Source organism: Spinacia oleracea, chromosome 6, assembly GCF_020520425.1.
Source record: "Spinacia oleracea cultivar Varoflay chromosome 6, BTI_SOV_V1, whole genome shotgun sequence".
NCBI lineage: Eukaryota > Viridiplantae > Streptophyta > Magnoliopsida > Caryophyllales > Amaranthaceae > Spinacia > Spinacia oleracea.
This window is the reverse complement of record NC_079492.1, coordinates 7,071,670-7,092,035: the sequence shown is the minus strand read 5'-3', so window position 1 is coordinate 7,092,035 and position 20,366 is coordinate 7,071,670. Positions and strand designations below refer to the sequence as shown.

Below are 20,366 nucleotides of genomic sequence, written 5' to 3'. Positions count from 1 at the left end.
CTAGTAGGACACGAATTAATTAAACTTAGAATCCTACAAGAACTCTAATTAATTAATTTATCCTTTTAGGAATAGGAATTTAATCATATACTAACTCTAATAGTTTTAGGAATCATGCATGAACACAAACTCACACACACACGGCAGCCACGAGGGCCGCCCATGCGTGTGCGTGCGAGCAGCAGCCCATGCAGCGAGGCCATGGCCTTGGCGCGCGCTGGGCCTGCCTTGCGGTGGGCCTGGGCGCTGCCTTGGCTGGGCGCGCGTTTTGGCTTGCTGGGCGATGGCCCGACTTCGTGCTGGGCCTTCGTCCGGCAGGCCTCGTCCGATGCTAATTCGTACGATATGCTTCCGATTAAATTCCCGGTTCCGGAATTCATTTCCGATACGAACAATATTTAATATTTCCGATTCCGGAATCTATTTCCGTTTCGAACAAATATTTAATATTTCCGTTTCCGGAATTATTTTCCGATTCCGATAATATTTCCGATTCTGACAATATTTCCGTTTCCGGCAATATTTCCGATTCTGGCAATATTTCCATTTCCGATAATATTTTCCGATACGTACCATGTTTCCGTTTCCGGCAACATCTACGACTTGGATAATATTTATATTTCCGATACGATCCATATTTCCGTTTCCGGCAATATCATCGTTTCCGGAGTATTCATTTCTTGCCTGTGACGATCTCAGCTCCCACTGAAACCAAGATCCGTCGATTCCGAATATCCATAGATGGAGTATCTAATGCCATTAAATACTTGATCCGTTTACGTACTATTTGTGTGACCCTACGGGTTCAGTTAAGAGTAAGCTGTGGATTAATATCATTAATTCCACTTGAACTGAAGCGGCCTCTAGCTAGGCATTCAGCTCACTTGATCTCACTGAATTATTAACTTGTTAATTAATACTGAACCGCATTTATTAGACTTAACATTGAATGCATACTTGGACCAAGGGCATTATTTCCTTCAATTATTTCATATGCATAAAAGTTAGTAGCGAACAACCTCTACTTTTTTTTCCCAATTCGTCTTGATTGATCGATTAGCCACTCGAAATTTACCATTGAAATTACATAGGCGTTTGGAGGAATCGCCTTTGGTGATCTAAAAGCGATTTCAATGAGCGGCAACTAAAGCGCACCCTCTGATATGCAAACCATTTTTTTCACAATTGTTTTTTACATAACTATGTTTATTAGGTGCACCTCACTCTCAATGAGGCGCACCTCAGGCTAAGGCGCAGGAAACTCCAAATCGCCTAGGTGAGCCTTTGAGCCATTTTATAGTTTAGACACCTTTCATGGTGTTTCATAATTAGAATGAATTTAGCGCTTCACAAATCACGTTATGAATGATAATCTATGCATCTTCTTAAGCACGTTATGAATGATAAGACGATCTTAGAGGAAACTGATGAAAGTGCTGATGACTTGTACTATCAGGATCGGAGTTCAGGACTACTGATGATAACATAATCATAATCATTTGCCTCTTTCAAAAGCCATACTCAACTACAATAAAACATGGTGCGATAAAACCATGAAACAGACATATTCTTATTCTTCTACTTAGTATCAAATACAGTACTTGACAAGCATTTGTACTACGCGTACTCCGTACTTTATAATAACATGAAAATTTCAAATGTCTCCTAATATATCAAGCACAATCTTTATTTGTACATAACTCGATCAACAATATCAGATAAATTTGGGTGGAAGATTAATTTTACCGAATATGAGGATGATGGTGAAGGGTAAATGACGAACTCAGCTCTCTAAACACGTTCCTGACAAACTTCACCAACTAAAAGCCCAGAATCAATAAAACTTCAGTTGCTGAACTCACACTGATTTCCTGACTGATGCCATATTTTCTGAGTTGCAGCTGATTAAAAGAACATTGCCCCAAAGCGTCTCTGCAATTTCTTGAGAAAATTGGAGGCAGAAGTTAAGCGGCGCACTATAAATCCAGGGCTCGGAGGAGTGATTTCATTTCCATGATCGTTCTCTGACATACCACCTGCAATTCCTGCATACATTTACAAGATAAATTCCTCTTACGTGTATCATGTGTTTTTTGATGGGAAATAGGATAATTCTATGATATATTTTCTTACAAACTATATAGATTGATTCTCTCTTGATTCTTGTATTACTAAGTTAAAGAGTTAAACATCAATTTTCTTAGATATAGTAGCTCTTTCTGAATCAAAGTAACCCTATGTTTTTAAAAGAGAACCGTGACTTAAAATCGCATTATTCAAGCACAACATGTATTAACGACTCCAATTTGATATTTTTCACAATAATTCTAATAAAACACGTCAAAATAAATAAGAAACAAGCTGCTAGAATTTTTATTAGGCATGGTCCACGATAAATTTCAAAGTCCATTTAAGAATTGGTGGAAAGTAGGAAGCTTAGATTTTGTTCATATCACATTTAATAACAACTTATGGTAAGTTCTAATAAAGTCCAGTAAGCTCAAATGAGGGATTTAGTTGAGAAAAACAAATCCTTTTATTTTTTATCCAATCCATTTTTGAATTATAGTAACAATACTTATTTCTCAATTCTCAACTTCCTTATGCTGTTCATGATAAATATGCTCAACAATCTTAGTCTTGCATTTGGGTATAAGTTTTTCACTAAAGAGGTTTTTGAACTACTCCCTCCGTCCCTTTTTATTATTTACGTTTGGTATCATGCACGCGATTTAACAACTAACTAGTGTGTGGCCCGGGCGTTGCCCCGGGTTTTGTCTTTTATTCGGCTTTATTTGTTGTAAATATGTTTCCATGTAGATGGTGTCGTCGTAGAATTATGGGGTTACGCACAAGATTAGCGCCCGATTAACAACCTTCTCAAGCTGAGACTCCATGTTCTATTACCCCGAGTGCATGTAATACGTTATATAATTATTCAACAACTTACTCGTTATATATTACATTCTATTACCCACGGTTTTTTTTAGGCTTAATCTAGAAAAGTAATAACTGTACATTTACAAATTAAGTAATCATTCCCTTTTTTTGCATTATCTTCTATTCAATTTGTTATTTATTGTAAAAAGAACATAAATGTTTATATAGAAATATATAACATAAGTTGTAGTTGGTTGAGATGGTTAGATGTTGAAATTTTAACAAAGAGGTCTAGTGTTCAATCCTTACTACATGTTTTTTGGTTGTCAATGACATGTCATGATGCTGATTAGTGGTGACGTGGCGTAATAAGGAAAGGTATATGTGACACGTATACGTTCTTAAGAACGCCTTTTAATATATTAGTATAGATTAATGTTGATAAAGATTCCTCTTTTTTTTAAAACAAATGCAAATTACGTTTATTGATGATGTTTTCACTTTTATCCAAAATATGACATTGGGAAAGTGTGAGAGATTTAATGTCTTAATGGGAACGTGTAAAAGGTTTAGTGTCCCAATGATTTAAGTTAATTAAAATAATCACTTGCATGATTTTTGACAGAATATTAAGGACATTTATGATATAATATAAAAGGAAATATTCTAAATGTAAATATTAAAATGGGACACTAGAAACAGAAAACGTAAATAATAAAAAGGGGCGGAGGGAGTAGTAAAAATGGCTTAGGGATAGCATACCTCGCAAAAGAAACCATGTCTTTAGGTATATCAGCTTCTTCATGAATTTAATGAGAGTCAGCCAACCTGGAGGACTTTGCTTTAAGTTTAATCTTCTTCGGATGCTCCCCAATTTGACTTACAACCAACGGTAACCTCTCGAGCTTGTCACAATTCCACACAGATAATCTGCGAAACTCAGGCCAGTCCAATGTTTGTTGCTCAGGATATACACTCTCCAACATTGGCAAGTCAATCAATACCAATTCTTGTATTTTCAGAAGACGGCAGGAGGAGTTGGATGTGCGTGGATCAGAACTTAATTCAGAAGGCTTTATTATCTCCGTAAGTGACGAGCAGTTCCTGTTAGGTTATGATACATATGACATTTACATAAATCATGCGGAAACAACCATTAACCCAGGAATCATATTATTTACACATAATCATATAGCATAATTAGATGCATACTCTTTGTTGCGTGCCCTCCCTAGCTGCGCCCGAACCGAACAAGAACAAGTCTTTTAGGACTCCAAATGTTGTCCCTCCGTAGATAGTCCACAGCACGTCCGGATCCGCCTTAAGATTGACCAACTAGAATCGCCCTTAAGGTACTAGAAAATTTCGGCACTTTTGAGCAAGATGTGTTTTAATTTTCTCTCAAAAAACTCACTTTTGAATACTTTGAAACTTGTGTATAAATTATGACCCCTAGGCCTTTATTTATAGAGTTATGGAAAAGGAATCGTAATCCTAGTAGGATACGAATTAATTGAAATTAGAATCCTACATGAATTCTATTTAATTAATTTATCCAATTAGGAATAGAAATTTAATCATACACTGACTCTTGCAGATTTAGGAATTACGCATGAGCACAAACTCACACACACACGGCAGCCACAAGGGCTGCCCATGCGCGTGCGAGCAGCAGCCCACGCAGCGCGGCCCACGCATCCGTGGCCTTGGCGCGCGCTGGGCCTGCCTTGCGGTAGGCCTGGGCGCTGCCTTGGCTGGGCTTGTGGCGCGCGTGCTTGCTGGGCGATGGCCCGGCTTCGTGCTGGGCCTTCGTCCGGCAGGCCTCGTCCGATGCTAATTCGTACGATACGCTTCCGATTAAATTTCCAGTTCCGGAATTTATTTCCGATACGAACAATATTTAATATTTCCGATTCCGGAATTAATTTCCGTTTCGAACAAATATTTAATATTTCCGATTCCGGCAATATTTCCGATTCTGACAATATTTCCGTTTCCGGCAATATTTCCGATTCTGGTAATATTTCCATTTCCAATAATATTTTCCGATACGTACCATGTTTCCGTTTCCGGCAACATCTACGACTTGGATAATATTCATATTTCCGATACGATCCATATTTCCGTTTCCGGCAATATCATCGTTTCCGGAGTATTCATTTCTTGCCTGTGACGATCTTAGCTCCCACTGAAACCAAGATCCGTCGGTTCCGAATATTCATAGATGGAGTATTTAATGCCATTAAATACTTGATCCGTTTACGTACTATTTGTGTGACCCTACGGGTTCAGTCAAGAGTAAGCTGTGGATTAATATCATTAATTCCACTTGAACTGAAGCGGCCTCTAGCTAGGCATTCAGCTCACTTGATCTCACTGAATTATTAACTTGTTAATTAATACTGAACCGCATTTATTAGACTTAACATAGAATGCATACTTGGACCAAGGGCATTATTTCCTTCAGTCTCCCACTTGTCCTTAGGGACAAGTGTGCATTTCCTAATTCCTTTGTCGCTCGATGCTTGCTCTTGAACATAAGGTAAGAGTTGTCATCCTTATTATGTCCAGAGGTGTTCCTCGGTTTCAGAGTTCAACTGATCAAATAAACAGATAATCATAGCCTATGATTCATCCGAGCACGGCCATGCATTTCACAGTTTCTAGCTCTCCGAGTGGCCTTGTACAACTTTTAAGCATCTCATCCCGATTTATGGGAGGACAATCCCAATCTTGCGATCTTGAGATTAGACTTCGTTTGATAGGTGATTACCTGAGCGTTGCCTTTATAGCCTCCTTTTACGGTGCGACGGTTGGTCAACGTCAAAGCAACCAGTTCTCAAACAAGTAATCTCAAATCACTCAGGTATTGAGGATTTAGTGTCTAATAATTTAATGAAATTTACTTATGACAGACTTTCATCTCTTACAGTAAAGTTTCATAGGTCTCGTCCGATACTAGTCTTCCCAAAGTAAGTATCTATGCAAATGATTATGACATTGCCATGTCCACATAGTCCAAGAAACAGAACTACTAGTCATCTTGCATTCTAATCGTCTAACGTTTTCTATGCGTCCAATTTTATAGAAAACTCCGATTAGGGACCATTTTCAACCTTTGACATTCAAGTTCACTTGATAGACATTTCTTAGTCACAGGACTGGTCCTGACAGTCTATCTTGAATATATCGTCAAATTGAAGGGACTCATCATTTAATACTAAACCAAGATTAAATGGAATATGAAAATACATTTCATATATGATAAATGTTCAACCCCAATGTTTTACAACCATGGGCCTCAAACCCATCTTCTAAAACAGTTCATGGAATTTCAAAGCTATGCTTGATTTCCAGTGCTACAATGTAAGTGTTGTTTCTCACTTGTTGCATAGGTTTAGTTATCATGCTTTGCCAATCTTAATATCCTTTTCATCGAATGTTCTTCGAGATAGATGATAAGATCTTTTGAGTATGTTTATTTTGTGATCTAGTCTTTCTCGCTACAATGGTGGTTCTACGCATTTCTCAATGAAGAACCATCAAGTTAGCAGACCTTTTTCTTGCTTCAAGAGTGGTTCTACGCATTTTTCAATGAAGAACCATCAAGCCAGCAGATAGGTGATCTACCCAAGTTCAGTGAAGAACTTTAAACAACCCTGTTTTATTGCTTCTTAGGCAATAATTACTTTTACTTCAACTGTATAGGCTGCTAGTGATGCTTTGTTTGGATTTACCTATCCAAGCAGTTCATAGATATGTGGAAGACTCTCCAACTATATCTTAGAACATAGAAATTAATATTTTAATTTCCCACGCAACAACTCATGGTCTCCAATCCATGTTGCCATTTCAAAACACGATGCTCTATAGCTCGTCCTTATCAATGGTTAACTCCAAAGAGTCTTGCTTGATCCTTTGCCAGTGTTTATGCGTGTAGCATCAATATTTAGCGTATCTTTATTTCCTTGAATCAAGAACTATTCCTATGTACCTTTTCAAGTACCATAAGTATTCTTGATTTCAATCTAGTTGATCTTCACTTAGATCAATAGAGATTGGTATATGTTCGTCATGCCTAAAGTCATACGATACGTTTTTGGCGATCCTCATATTATATCATACATGATAAATTCTTTTGCAGAATAATTCCCAATTGAATTCTATTCATGTAACTTTAGCTCATTCAATTTTAGTAGATACTGAATCCAGCTAAATTCTTTGACATATAATATAGGTTAAGAATCTCATTTAGACTCTTTGATGTTTAACTTAGTAAATGCTTATACATAGTTCAAACATTCTTTACTTAGATTTATTCACATGGGTCGAATATCTCCAATGGAGACTTTCGTGTTTGATTTAGTAAATGCCATTACTTAATCTAAAACAATATTATAAGATCTTTGTAAATAGATCTTAATACCCAATATGTACTAAGTTTCGCCATGGTCCATCATTGATGAATAATTTCAAATCTAAGTCATTAGCATTTGAATGTTATTTCACAATAGAGAGATATGTGTGTGATACACATAGGACCAAATAAGTTTTTATGTACTCCCACTAAACTTCTTATACATCTATAAGAATCATGTATATTTTATGAAACTAAAATGCTTATTAGCTTCACTTAAAATACAGTTCCAATTCCCAATTGCTTGCTTAAATCTGTACTTAGATTTTATAAGCTAGCTTTCCTTTTCAAGCATTTATTTGGATCCACAAATCCTATGACATGCCATGTACATAGTTTATTCCAACATTTGATTGAGGAATACTTTTGTCATCCAATTGCCATATTTACCAATATGCAATCATTGCTTGAATTATAGACTTGAAGCATTACGATTTTGCATGAGGTTTCAACACAATCCACATCGTGAATTTGCTTGTAACTTTTAGCAACTAATCTAGCTTTGTGTGTGAACACAATTCATGTTTGATGGTTTTTATCCTTAAAACAAACTTTGCAACCAATAGGTGTGAAACTATTCTTGCAAATCAACAAAATTTCAATTTTGTCATCAAAACATTGAGTATGTTTTATGGCCTCTAACCATTTAAAACATTTGAGTCTATATATGGCCTCTAACCATTTTAGGGAATCTGGGTTTCGTCATAGCTTTCTTACAAGTCACAAACTCATTAATCTACATGATAATAGTTTGACTGCAAGTTGTAGGTTTCTTCACTATTTAATAGAAGAATCTCATAGTTTCATTGACCTGATCTCTATGTTTCTTCACTATCTAATAGAAGAATCTCATAGTTTCAGTGACTTGAATTTTATGCCTACTTGGGTATAGAACATCAAACAATAGAATATCAACAGCCACTTGAAAGTCCTTTGAATATTCTGTTCTCCTTGAAGCACTTGTAAAGTCTTCTAAGAGATGTCTATTCTTTAAAGCCACTTCTAAAGTCCTTAAAGAATAAGTTCGGATTTTCTAAAGCACTTCGAAAAGCCTCCGGAATGTCCGTTTATGTTTGTTGTTCGCCTCGAAAACTTTCGAGGTCTATTTTCTCCCACTTGTCATTTTGGAAACGAATCTCCAAAAGGACATTATTTCGAGCAAACAAACATTATGTTCTTAAAAATTCGTGGTAGAAACAATACCCTTGTGTCTCATTTGAATAAATCACAATGAAACATATATCTAGACTTGGGCCTTAGTTTGTTGAATAACAAACACTAAGCTCCCACTGAGTTTAGCAACTCTTTAGATATAATTGAAAAGATATCCTGAAATTACTTTTCAATAGCTTTGACGAATTTGGTTTAGTTTGGTGGTAGTTGAGCATTTTGTTTTAGAAATTATAGGAAAAGTCTTTATGATTCATCATTGATCGAATCAAGTACTAATTGACTTCGATTATTCCAACGTAGATATGCCATATCTTATGGAGCTAGATTGTGAAATTACAACACACAATCATTGATGATCATATTTGGTCTCAAGTAATCATCAACATGATCTAACCTAGATCTTTATGATTTCTTGCCGAGTGGATTTTATACTTCTGAATCTTTGAACTAGCCAAACAGATTCAACTTATATCACATTTGAGTAAATAAACCTATATTCACTCAAATCCATGTGAAATAATAAAGTCATAAAACCTTTCTTTAGCTTTGAACTCTATCGTCTAGGCGTTCTAACAATAGTTCATATTCTTTGTTACTTTCAACAAGTAAGACTAGCTTGTCTTAAGTTGATCTAGAAATCAACCAACTTTCAAAAGTCCATCAAAATAGAGCTTATGAATGTTAACTTGTTGATATGGTCTAAGCAACAATGCCAAAGATTTAATGGAACTCAAATCAAGGGTTTGATTTGAACCTAGTAAAGTTCTTTAAAGAATTGTTTGTTTTAATCAAGCATATTGACTCAACCAGTAATTGACCATTTCATTCAAATAAACAAACAAACAAGCATTGTTTTTGTTTTTCTGAATGTGAGTCTTTCTGTGTTTGAAGCAGAAATTTAGGTATGCTGATTATGGAACAAAATAGCCATTAAGTTCCAGCCTTAAAACAAACTAGATGACCCTACAACTAATGTAGCATTGCCATGCTTCATTTCCCACTTGTAGGTCATTAGTGTATCCTAGCTTCCATTTATTTGAGTTATTACCGAAGTAAGAACCTCAAGCGGTATATGATACCAAGGAAGTTTGATTGCTAGGTCACTTCTCTTTAAACATAAATTTATAGGTAGAAACGGAATCGTAAATTCCTTTCATTTGTTCCTCGTTTTCCTATTTCTTGTACCCTTTCTTATAGTCTTTAAGAATTGAATTCTTTAGTGTTGACTTTTATACTTTGTTAGACATGTCCAATGTCACCAACAAGGTTCTTTACCATTTTAATTTATGTTGAATATTTTGTTTCAACTAGATGATCTTACCAGAAGCTTCTAAAGTTCTCTTAAGCATCGATCTATCCGAATGTCTAGGAACTAGACTTATTCGAGAATTAAATGGAAAAAGGATTTTAGGTTGTTAACCATTGGTAAAGCTGAGCGTTTAAACTCAATGCTTTATGATCTCAAAACCACATTGTATTTTGAATTCACAAGCACCAATCGGTTTGCCATTCGACTTTGATACTCGAAAACAACCATAAAAGTCGATATAAGAAACGTACATTTTAAATTGCTCACTTTCTCTCATTTCCGTGAATCGTTCTTGGATTCACTACCAATCGAGGAAATTTACTGTTACCTTTCTAAAAGGATTTACTGCAGTGCAAGATATTTAATTATAAACAATAATTAAAACATACATTGAAGCATGCAAAGTCTAAACATTTATCATGAATAATAACTTGAAATTAAAGCAACCATGCAATTCAAACAAGTTATTAGCATTTTATTCGATTATATTGTTCCGGCAGGTGTGAATAAAATGATTCCAAGATCCTAAAATCATTGAAGAACTAAGCACAGTTTGTCGACTTAATCCTAAAACATCTTAGGTAAGCAAAAGCCTTTTGCTAATAGTCTAGAAACTATTCTTGGTTGATAGGTACGTCTAAGAACTTATTAGGTAAACCTATCGAATTTGCCACGACATAAAAGGACTCCTTACTTATATCGTTGAGTTTCACCAAAACTAACATGTACTCACAATTATTTGTGTACCTTGCCCCTTTAGGACCAATAAGTAACACCTCGCTGAGCGAAAACTATTACTAGATTGATGTAAAGGATATCCAAGCAAGTGTATATTTTGGCATGGCACCTTTTAACTCAATTTTTAAGTTTGGAACTTAAGGCTCTTACTATGTTGGTTAGATTTTAAGTGAACTAAAATCCTTAATCATGCAACATAATCAAGCTTTTGATCTCATGCATTTTAAGACATATTTAAAGCAATAAATAACTTAAAACATGCATAAGATATTTGTGATCTAGTATGGCCCGACTTCATCTTGAAGCTTTGACTTCAAAGTCCGTCTTGAAAATCTCCGTGGGAGGCACCATTTTCTTCAAATAGGATAAGCTATAACTAATTACAACTATTTGATGGTTCGCAGACCATATTTGAATTGAAAAATAACTTTGGTACTTTAGACCAATTACATTCAAATTAATGGTACGCAGACCATATTTTCTATCCTATTTGGGCCATACTAGTCACTTCATAACCTGCAAAACAGTACATATACAATATATACCATTCACCCATTCATTATCATGAATGGCCCACATAGCTGGTTAGTAAAACACATTATGCATCACGTAAACATTTGCTGCAATTAATCAAGGGCACCAATAATCTACCAATTATTCAGTCCTTATTAATTCTAATCAAGTTGTTTTAACCTTAAGGATTTGTAGACCTAATCAAGAGTTTATGACTAAAAGCGCTCCCACTCAAACCAATAAATTCATATGCTTTACTAATTTTAAACATAAAAATGTATTTCTAGTCTAACCGGAAACATACAAATTTAATTAAAATTTAAAGCTCATATCAATTTATAATTGAATCCAAAAATTTAATTTAATTTCAGTCGTATTTAAATTAATTCATGATTTTAATTTTAGTAAAATAATTAGAATAAATAACATTTATTATAATTATAATATTCAAAATTAAAATCCAAGAAATTAATTCAAATTATTAATTTTAAAATTAATTAAAATTACGTGAACTGAAATTTTCAAATTAAACATTCAAAACGATCTAATCGTAACGCAAACACCCTACGCGTTGCACGCCCATGGGCCGTACGCACACAGCCATTGCTGGCCATGTGCGCGCAGCCCATGCGATCGTCGCATAGCTGCTGCTGTCCTATCGCAAGCCTCCGCACAGCGCCCCATCGCACGCGAGCTATCGCTCGCAGTGCGCGCGCGCGAGATCGCTCGCTGGGCGCGCTGGCTCGCTCGCTGTGCGCGCGAGCCATCGCTCGCTGGGGCGCGACATCGCTCGCTGGGCGGGCGACATCGCGCGCTGTGCGCGCGAGCCATCGCTCGCTGGTGCGCGACATCGCTCGCTGGGCGCGCGACATCGCGCGCTGTGCGAGCGAGTGATGCTGGGCGCAGCGCTCGTGGCACGCGAGCTTGCGCTCGCTGCGCGCGAGGCTGCGCGCTCTTGTGCGAGGCAGCGCGCGCTGTGGCGCAGCTCGCTTGCTGCCCACACGCGACTGCCTTGGCTCGCCCTTCGCCCATGCCCATTCGTTCATTGCTCGTTGCACACGACACAAGGCAGGGCTGCTGCCTTGTGCTCGTGCACTACGCCCTTGCTCATTGCATTCGTGCCGCACGGGCGACGAGCTCCCTTGCTCGTCGTCGCATGCCCGCATTATACAACACCCCTTAAGGGTAACACGAAGCGTCCATTGCTTCGTGCGTGCAAGTTATTTGAACAAATCGCATAAAAATTTAAAATTTATATTTAAAATTAATGACAAATTAATAAATATTATTAATTTCATAATTTTAGGGCGAAAAATCGAAAATTTATTATCCAATTGATTTCCGATTGTTATGGATTCAAGTCTAGGTCATAAAAATTTAAAATTTATCGTAAATTTACAATTTTTATGGTGGTTTTTAATCATAGGTTTCTAATTAAATTACAATTAATTATGAAAATCAAATTAATTCTAAATTATTCTAATTTTCAACAAATTAATCATAATTACAAATTAGATTGCATAATTAACAAGACTAGGCATTCAAACTTGTTAAACATATGCAGTAGGTCAATCAAAAATTCAAGATTTATCAACAGGAATCGCAAATATTTAATTTAACATCTTAAATTTACGAAATTTTGCATCCGAAAAACTAAAACCTTCGAAAAGTCATAGTTAGGCTTCGAATTTGAGAATTCTGGGTTCGGCAGAAAAATACTATTTTTTGTCAAAATTTTAGAATGCCTTTTACATGCGGAATTGACACAAAAATCACTCAATTCGGATGAGTAACGAAGAAACTGCCGAAAAACTGCGTACGTATAATTAAATAAACGCAATTTGCAATTAATTAACAATTACGAAAATTAATCACCCCTTTTAATTCTTGCAAATTTGTAATATTTAACCATGTTCATGCAATTTAGATTATGAAAATAATAAGGGGCTCGTGATACCACTGTTAGGTTATGATACATATGACATTTACATAAATCATGCGGAAACAACCATTAACCCAGGAATCATATTATTTACACATAATCATATAGCATAATTAGATGCATACTCTTTGTTGCGTGCCCTCCCTAGCTGCGCCCGAACCGAACAAGAACAAGTCTTTTAGGACTCCAAATGTTGTCCCTCCGTAGATAGTCCACAGCACGTCCGGATCCGCCTTAAGATTGACCAACTAGAATCGCCCTTAAGGTACTAGAAAATTTCGGCACTTTTGAGCAAGATGTGTTTTAATTTTCTCTCAAAAAACTCACTTTTGAATACTTTGAAACTTGTGTATAAATTATGACCCCTAGGCCTTTATTTATAGAGTTATGGAAAAGGAATCGTAATCCTAGTAGGATACGAATTAATTGAAATTAGAATCCTACATGAATTCTATTTAATTAATTTATCCAATTAGGAATAGAAATTTAATCATACACTGACTCTTGCAGATTTAGGAATTACGCATGAGCACAAACTCACACACACACGGCAGCCACAAGGGCTGCCCATGCGCGTGCGAGCAGCAGCCCACGCAGCGCGGCCCACGCATCCGTGGCCTTGGCGCGCGCTGGGCCTGCCTTGCGGTAGGCCTGGGCGCTGCCTTGGCTGGGCTTGTGGCGCGCGTGCTTGCTGGGCGATGGCCCGGCTTCGTGCTGGGCCTTCGTCCGGCAGGCCTCGTCCGATGCTAATTCGTACGATACGCTTCCGATTAAATTTCCAGTTCCGGAATTTATTTCCGATACGAACAATATTTAATATTTCCGATTCCGGAATTAATTTCCGTTTCGAACAAATATTTAATATTTCCGATTCCGGCAATATTTCCGATTCTGACAATATTTCCGTTTCCGGCAATATTTCCGATTCTGGTAATATTTCCATTTCCAATAATATTTTCCGATACGTACCATGTTTCCGTTTCCGGCAACATCTACGACTTGGATAATATTCATATTTCCGATACGATCCATATTTCCGTTTCCGGCAATATCATCGTTTCCGGAGTATTCATTTCTTGCCTGTGACGATCTTAGCTCCCACTGAAACCAAGATCCGTCGGTTCCGAATATTCATAGATGGAGTATTTAATGCCATTAAATACTTGATCCGTTTACGTACTATTTGTGTGACCCTACGGGTTCAGTCAAGAGTAAGCTGTGGATTAATATCATTAATTCCACTTGAACTGAAGCGGCCTCTAGCTAGGCATTCAGCTCACTTGATCTCACTGAATTATTAACTTGTTAATTAATACTGAACCGCATTTATTAGACTTAACATAGAATGCATACTTGGACCAAGGGCATTATTTCCTTCAGTTCCTTACATGAATTTTCTCGAGGCTCTGAAGACAATGCAGCATCTCAAATGAGAAAAGATAGGTCAAGCTGCTACAATCAAGCAGATTGAGGACCTTCAAGTTCTGAAAGTTAATGGCTGTGTTCTCTAATGCTTTGTTTGGACTTAAGCTGCTGCTGCCCTCGCATGCGCTCAAGTACAGCTCCAAGGTTCCTTCTGGGAGTTGATGATCATCGACAGGGTAGCCATCAACAAATGCTATGCTGTTTTCACCTAAGCTTCCAACAGTGTTGAAGCCACCAACACAGAACTTAAAACGAGGTTTACGTGAGCTTGTTGTTGTACATGGAATAACTTTCATATATTCATTGAAGACCTCTTTGTTGAAGAAGTTGAGTTATAATATCCTTAAGCTGTCTAAGCAAGCAAGCTCCTCAGCATAGGCTTCTATTGGGTTAGACCTCGTTTGTTTTGATCTCCAACTATACGCCTCAGCATCATTCATCATGAAAAGAAATTCTTGCAAACTTTCTTGTGCATTCAACAATCCAGCTTGGAATTTTGTCAGCTTGGTGTGGGAAAGGTCTAGACGTTTGAGATTTTTCAACCTTTTCATTCCTGCTGGTAGTTTTTCTAGAGGGGTTCCGAAAAGGTCTAGTACAGTGAGTTCCTGGAGGTTGGACAAGCTAGGTACGGATGTCAATTTGAGGCAGTGGCGTAAACGAAGCACTTGAAGAAATATCAAGTCACAAATTAATGATGGAAGGTTAAGAACCTTGGTGTAAGATAAGTCTAGAAGTTTGAGGTTTGGGATTCCTATGAAAAAGCTATCAGAAAAATTTTTAAGCGGGTTTTTCTGGAGAAACAGGGTGGACAATCATGGACAGTTTGGTGGAATTTTGAATTCTCCCATATTATTGTGCATGAACGAGGCTCGTTGTATCTCACCATTCAGATCATTTATAGGTGGTAATTCTGTGAGTTCATACCCGGAATTGATAAGCACCCCCGGTCCCTGTTCAACTATAATATTCACTGCCATGTCATGTAGGAAGCTAAGCATCTTGACTGCCTCTCTGGTTCCATTTCCATCTGAGTCTGCCTTTTCTAGGAGACGAGCATTTTTTAGTGCTGTCAATACATTTTTTCCTTGTTTTCTTTTCTCTGCTAGTGGCATGATATACTCATCTAGAAGGCCTTCCCAGATCCAGTTGTCTATCAATTGTTCTACTTCGATAGGAGAACTTTTCGGATACAAGGCACAATATAGAAAGCATTGTTGATGCGTAGTATTTTCCAGCCTCCTGTAGCTGTATTCCAGTCTCTTAAAGTGTGCAGTATCATTTGAAGGTGCAGATGTTGTTCGGCTACTTAACATTTCCTTGAGTGTAGAAGCAATCTCACTCGAGCTTTGGCAACGTATTCCTCTCATATGATATGCCAACATGATGATTTCCAATGGCAATCCCCCACAACCTTGTACAGCTTTCTTCATCAGTTCCTCTGCTTCGCCATCTAAGTTGGGAAGAGGGCAGCCAAGACTTCTTTCGAAAAAATTCCACCCATCAGAGAGAGGTTTTATTTCACAATATTCGTCTTTTGGGATCCTGCTACACGTAAGTTGTGACCTGGAAGTCAATATAACCTTGCAAATTACTCTTGCCTCAACTTCTTCCTCTGGAATTCTAATATCTCGAAGGGTGAAATTCTCCCATAAGAAATCAATAATTACCAAACACTTTTTCCTTTGAACAAATTCATCACGTATCTTTATAGCTCTATCTTTATCATCATCAGTATCAATAAGCTCAATGTTTAATTTTTTCATAATTTTCTCTTGGAAATTCTTGAGTTGAATTCCGTATTCGGCTTCCACCCATATAACATAACCAAAGGTTTCTTGGACATCGAACAAAGCTTTGTTGCAAACAACTTGTGCAACAGCTGTCTTGCCTACGCCTGCTATTCCATGAATGCAAACGACTCTGACTCCATTCTTTTGGCTTATGCAGTCCCATATGTTTTGTATATCATTACCTCTTGTCTCATGTACAACATCACTATGAGACCACCGATATCCTTTCACCACAGGGTTATATTTTTCTATCAGCTTATCAACCTTTTCAATGTTTTCTTGAATGGAATTTTTTGCAGCACGCCGGATACGACAGTTAGGCAAGCAGCCAGTCATGCATGTCGCTTCTATGCTGCTTTCCAGGTTTTTAATGTTTCTTTCCAATTCTTTCAGCATGTCTTTTGCTTCTTGCTTCCACTGTATTGCGTCGTTGTTCGGGATAGCATTTCCTTTTACTTGGCCTTCGAATGTAGCTAGCTTATCTTTGGCTATTTCCACCTTCGCCTTCAATTGGTTCAATTTCTCTAGTTGTGCTTCATAAGTGTACGGAGCATATGCATCTCGAACATGAGGAGAAATAAATCCATTAACAAGCCCATCAAATACTTTTGTTGAAGCTACTGAAGGGAATAAATTGTAGATAGTTAGTACTTAACAACTTAAATACAAAACAATCCCATAAAAAAAAAAGAACTTAAAATACATAAGAGAACTGAAAAGGGGCATGGTAGTTACATCAATTAGAATAATTTAAAATTGAAAAGGCGCATGGTACTTGAACCATTATGGCCACTGGATTGAAGGATTCACTTCGAAGTTGGAAGCCTTACTGTACCAACCTTATGGAAGCTAAACTAAAAGCATCCTTTAAACCCTATGAGGCTATGATAGATTAGGTCTAAGCAGTGAAATCAATGTGTATTAGCATCTAACCCCAGTCCAGCTCAACCTAGACTACTAGCTTCTCTAATGTATGAATGAAAGGAGTTCCTCAAGCAGTTATCAGGAGCCAAACACGTTGAAGGAAAGAGCTTAGGCCTTCTAGCTGATACCTTAGCAAGGATTGCAAAAGGACAATGACTGTCTTCATCAAACTTGTATTTTTTCTGTCCCTAATCTTAGATTACAAACTTTTCAAGCTAATTGAAAAAAGTTGTGACGAATAAAATGCAGCGTATTTTGTCCTGGGTTGCCTAGTTTGGGTTTTGAATCGGCCCTTGTACCTGAAACTCTGATAAACCTATGATACAGTTAACTTCTTATCCATGAACCTACAAAAGGTATAGTGGGAAAATATTTATGATTGGAACAATACAAGCAGATTGCTGCTTACTGCTAGTGCTACCACTCTTAACAGTCTTTTAAAAGGCTTAAGCCCCACTAAGACGATAAGGTGATGTCTGAGAAGTACAACTTGACCAGTAGAGATGACCAACGTGGCGAGTTGGGTGGATCATGGGTGGGTTTAGTGGGTTTTGGGTGTTGGGTCGGGGATAGTTGACACACAACCCGCCTCAGTGAAAGTCAGGGTGGGTCGCGGGTCGTGGGTTATGTGGGAAAAAATCGACACAGTACTTGATGGGTCGTGGGTTACGTGGGTTGTGGTGGGTTGTGCATGTCAAGTGGGTCCGATGGGTTTGATGGGTTACAATAGGTTTTGGGCCCTGGTGTGAGTGTGACTCGATGGGTCAGGTGGGTTTGGACGTTAACTTAAGCGTAAGTTACAAATTTTATATGAATTTAAAATAATTAACCTTATATTATTGACATACTCACATAAATGTAGTCAACTTAATGTATATTCAAACAATAAAATTAGAATTTATTAACATTTTAAACATATGTAATACAAAACAGTTTAAATTAGGATGGCAGGTCTAGTGGATTACAGAGTTAGGTGGGTTGTGTTCGTGTGTCGGGTGGGTTGGGTTCGTGTGGGTCGGGTGTGCCGTGTTGGGTTGTGTGACTTGTGTCGAGTCCAATGGAGTGGGTCGAAATGAGCTGTGTTAGAAAAACTCAACCCACGCACATCAAAAAAACATCGGGGTTGGACGAGTTGTGTCATGGGTCATAAGTGGGTCCAACCCACGTGACCTCAAGGGTGGGATGGGTTAGACCCGACCCATTGGCCATCTCTAGTGACCAGTATGGTAAGGTGCAGGAAGTACAATGCGCACGCTACATCCACACTTGCTATTTGCTCATTTGAATTTTGAGCTCTCTTAAATGAGCAAATGTAAAATAAAATAAAAAATCACAGATGTATTGTACAAGCATACATTGAGGTATATAAAGGCAATTTGTAAGGGCACCCCTCACTGTTGTAAGGCGCACTTCTTAAAATTCATGTGTAATCTTCTTAATTAATTTCTTTTTCGCTAACCTGATTTAAGGAATTAAGGGTTTTCACAACACACATAAAAAAACATACTTGCACAACATGGATCTGGCATTTCCCCTCTTCTTGATATGGATCTGACATTTTTGAACTGTTAGTCTGTTACCCGCCAAATTCACCCCAGTATTCTTGATCACAAAAGCCAGTTGATTTGGATAAAATCTTATGTGCCTATTATTATTTGAAAAAAGAAGTAAATGATCATCAGCTCAACACATACGTATTAGTAATTTAGTACATAGCATTTGATTTGTTACTTACAAAACATTGGATGCAACCAGAGTGTAGTTGACCAAACTAAGTATAGGTGTTGTGGACATATGCATGCCTAAAGAAGGTTATATCCCAAAACCAATTAACAATTTGAGTAGCAGGATTTCAAACTTACAAAATAGTTATGTTCACTCCTGTTCGATCTCCTATGTGGTGGGACAATTCAAATGTGAACAAAGTGGGGTTCATAGAAGTGTGACGATGTATGAAGAATTTCACGGGTTTCAAGAGAAAATGAAAAGAAGATATTCCACTGAAGTGGTAATTAAATGCAACTAATTAAGATCAAAAAACATACCCGAAGAAGCTGGATGAACCTCCATAAACAGAAATGAGGAGAGCTTAATTGCTGATGTTGGTGATGATTAAACAATCAGAGATGGTCATTCATAGTACACATATATCCAAAATACCTACTACATATAATTAAACAATTCAGTAGGTAGTTCCATAGTCTTCCCTTCTCCTATTTTTTATGGTAAGATAACACATATATTCCAACTCGAAATCACCACATTTATTAGTCCGTGACAACTAACAAGGATTAAAATTCAAAGCAACAATCCAACAATTATGGAGTAGATATATATTTTACTAAAAAAAAGTAGAAGGAAACTTCCTAACTCCTAAGATCTAACCTATCAAAACCCAAGGGTAATGAGAAGAGGAACATGGCTCATGGAATTTACTTTATTATCCCCGAAACCGTTATCTGGACTTATTTTAATTTTAAATTAAACACTGATATCCTGAGTTTCTCTGATCTAACATATTTTTTACTAATTAAATTAGATTTTACTTGAGACTATTTAATTAAGTCAAAGAGCACATGGTTTAAATAGTGAGGTATTGATGTTGTTACTTCTGAATTATATAGGTCGTCTTAACTTTAATTGTGTGTTGCTACACGAAATTCGTTGTATAGTGAGGATATAAATAAGAATGACTCGGGTATGCAGATATGAGTATATGTTTGTGATCCAGTTTCGATTCTGTTTAAAAACACAACAAACCAAACATAAACAATTCCCACTTGCTTCACACTCTCCTATTTGTTAACCTGTCACTATCTATCTTCATAGAAGTCAATACCTAATTTGCATATAAAAGTATATATTTCGTCTGTCATGCTTATTTTTATGGAAGGAGTCTCTAGTGATCTTATTATTTTTAATGTAACAGAAGTTGTTATAAACTTAGAAAAAATGTCATTAATAAGTAGTTTTAGGTAAAAGTCAACTTGGATAGAATTAAAATTTTCAATGAAACCCATCAGTGAGATGAAGTCTATTCGATAAAATATTATAGCCAGCTGTGTTCTATTTGCTAGGAAATCATATGAACCTTTTTAAAGGGTAATCAAAATGAAACACACTGTGCTAACACTCCTAACAGCAAGATCACTCCACCATGCAAGCTGCATATAGTATGAAGAAAATAGGCCAATTAGACATAGCCGTAACAGATAGCTTAATGCTACAGAAACACAAACAAGATATTTTTGAATG

General features: G+C 37.1%; 1 pseudogene; it reads right to left on the bottom strand.

The window, feature by feature from the left end:
• Positions 1-1,905: 1,905 nt before the first annotated feature.
• LOC110777690 (probable disease resistance protein At1g61300) lies at positions 1,906-19,382 on the bottom strand (annotated as a pseudogene).
• Positions 19,383-20,366: the final 984 nt, after the last annotated feature.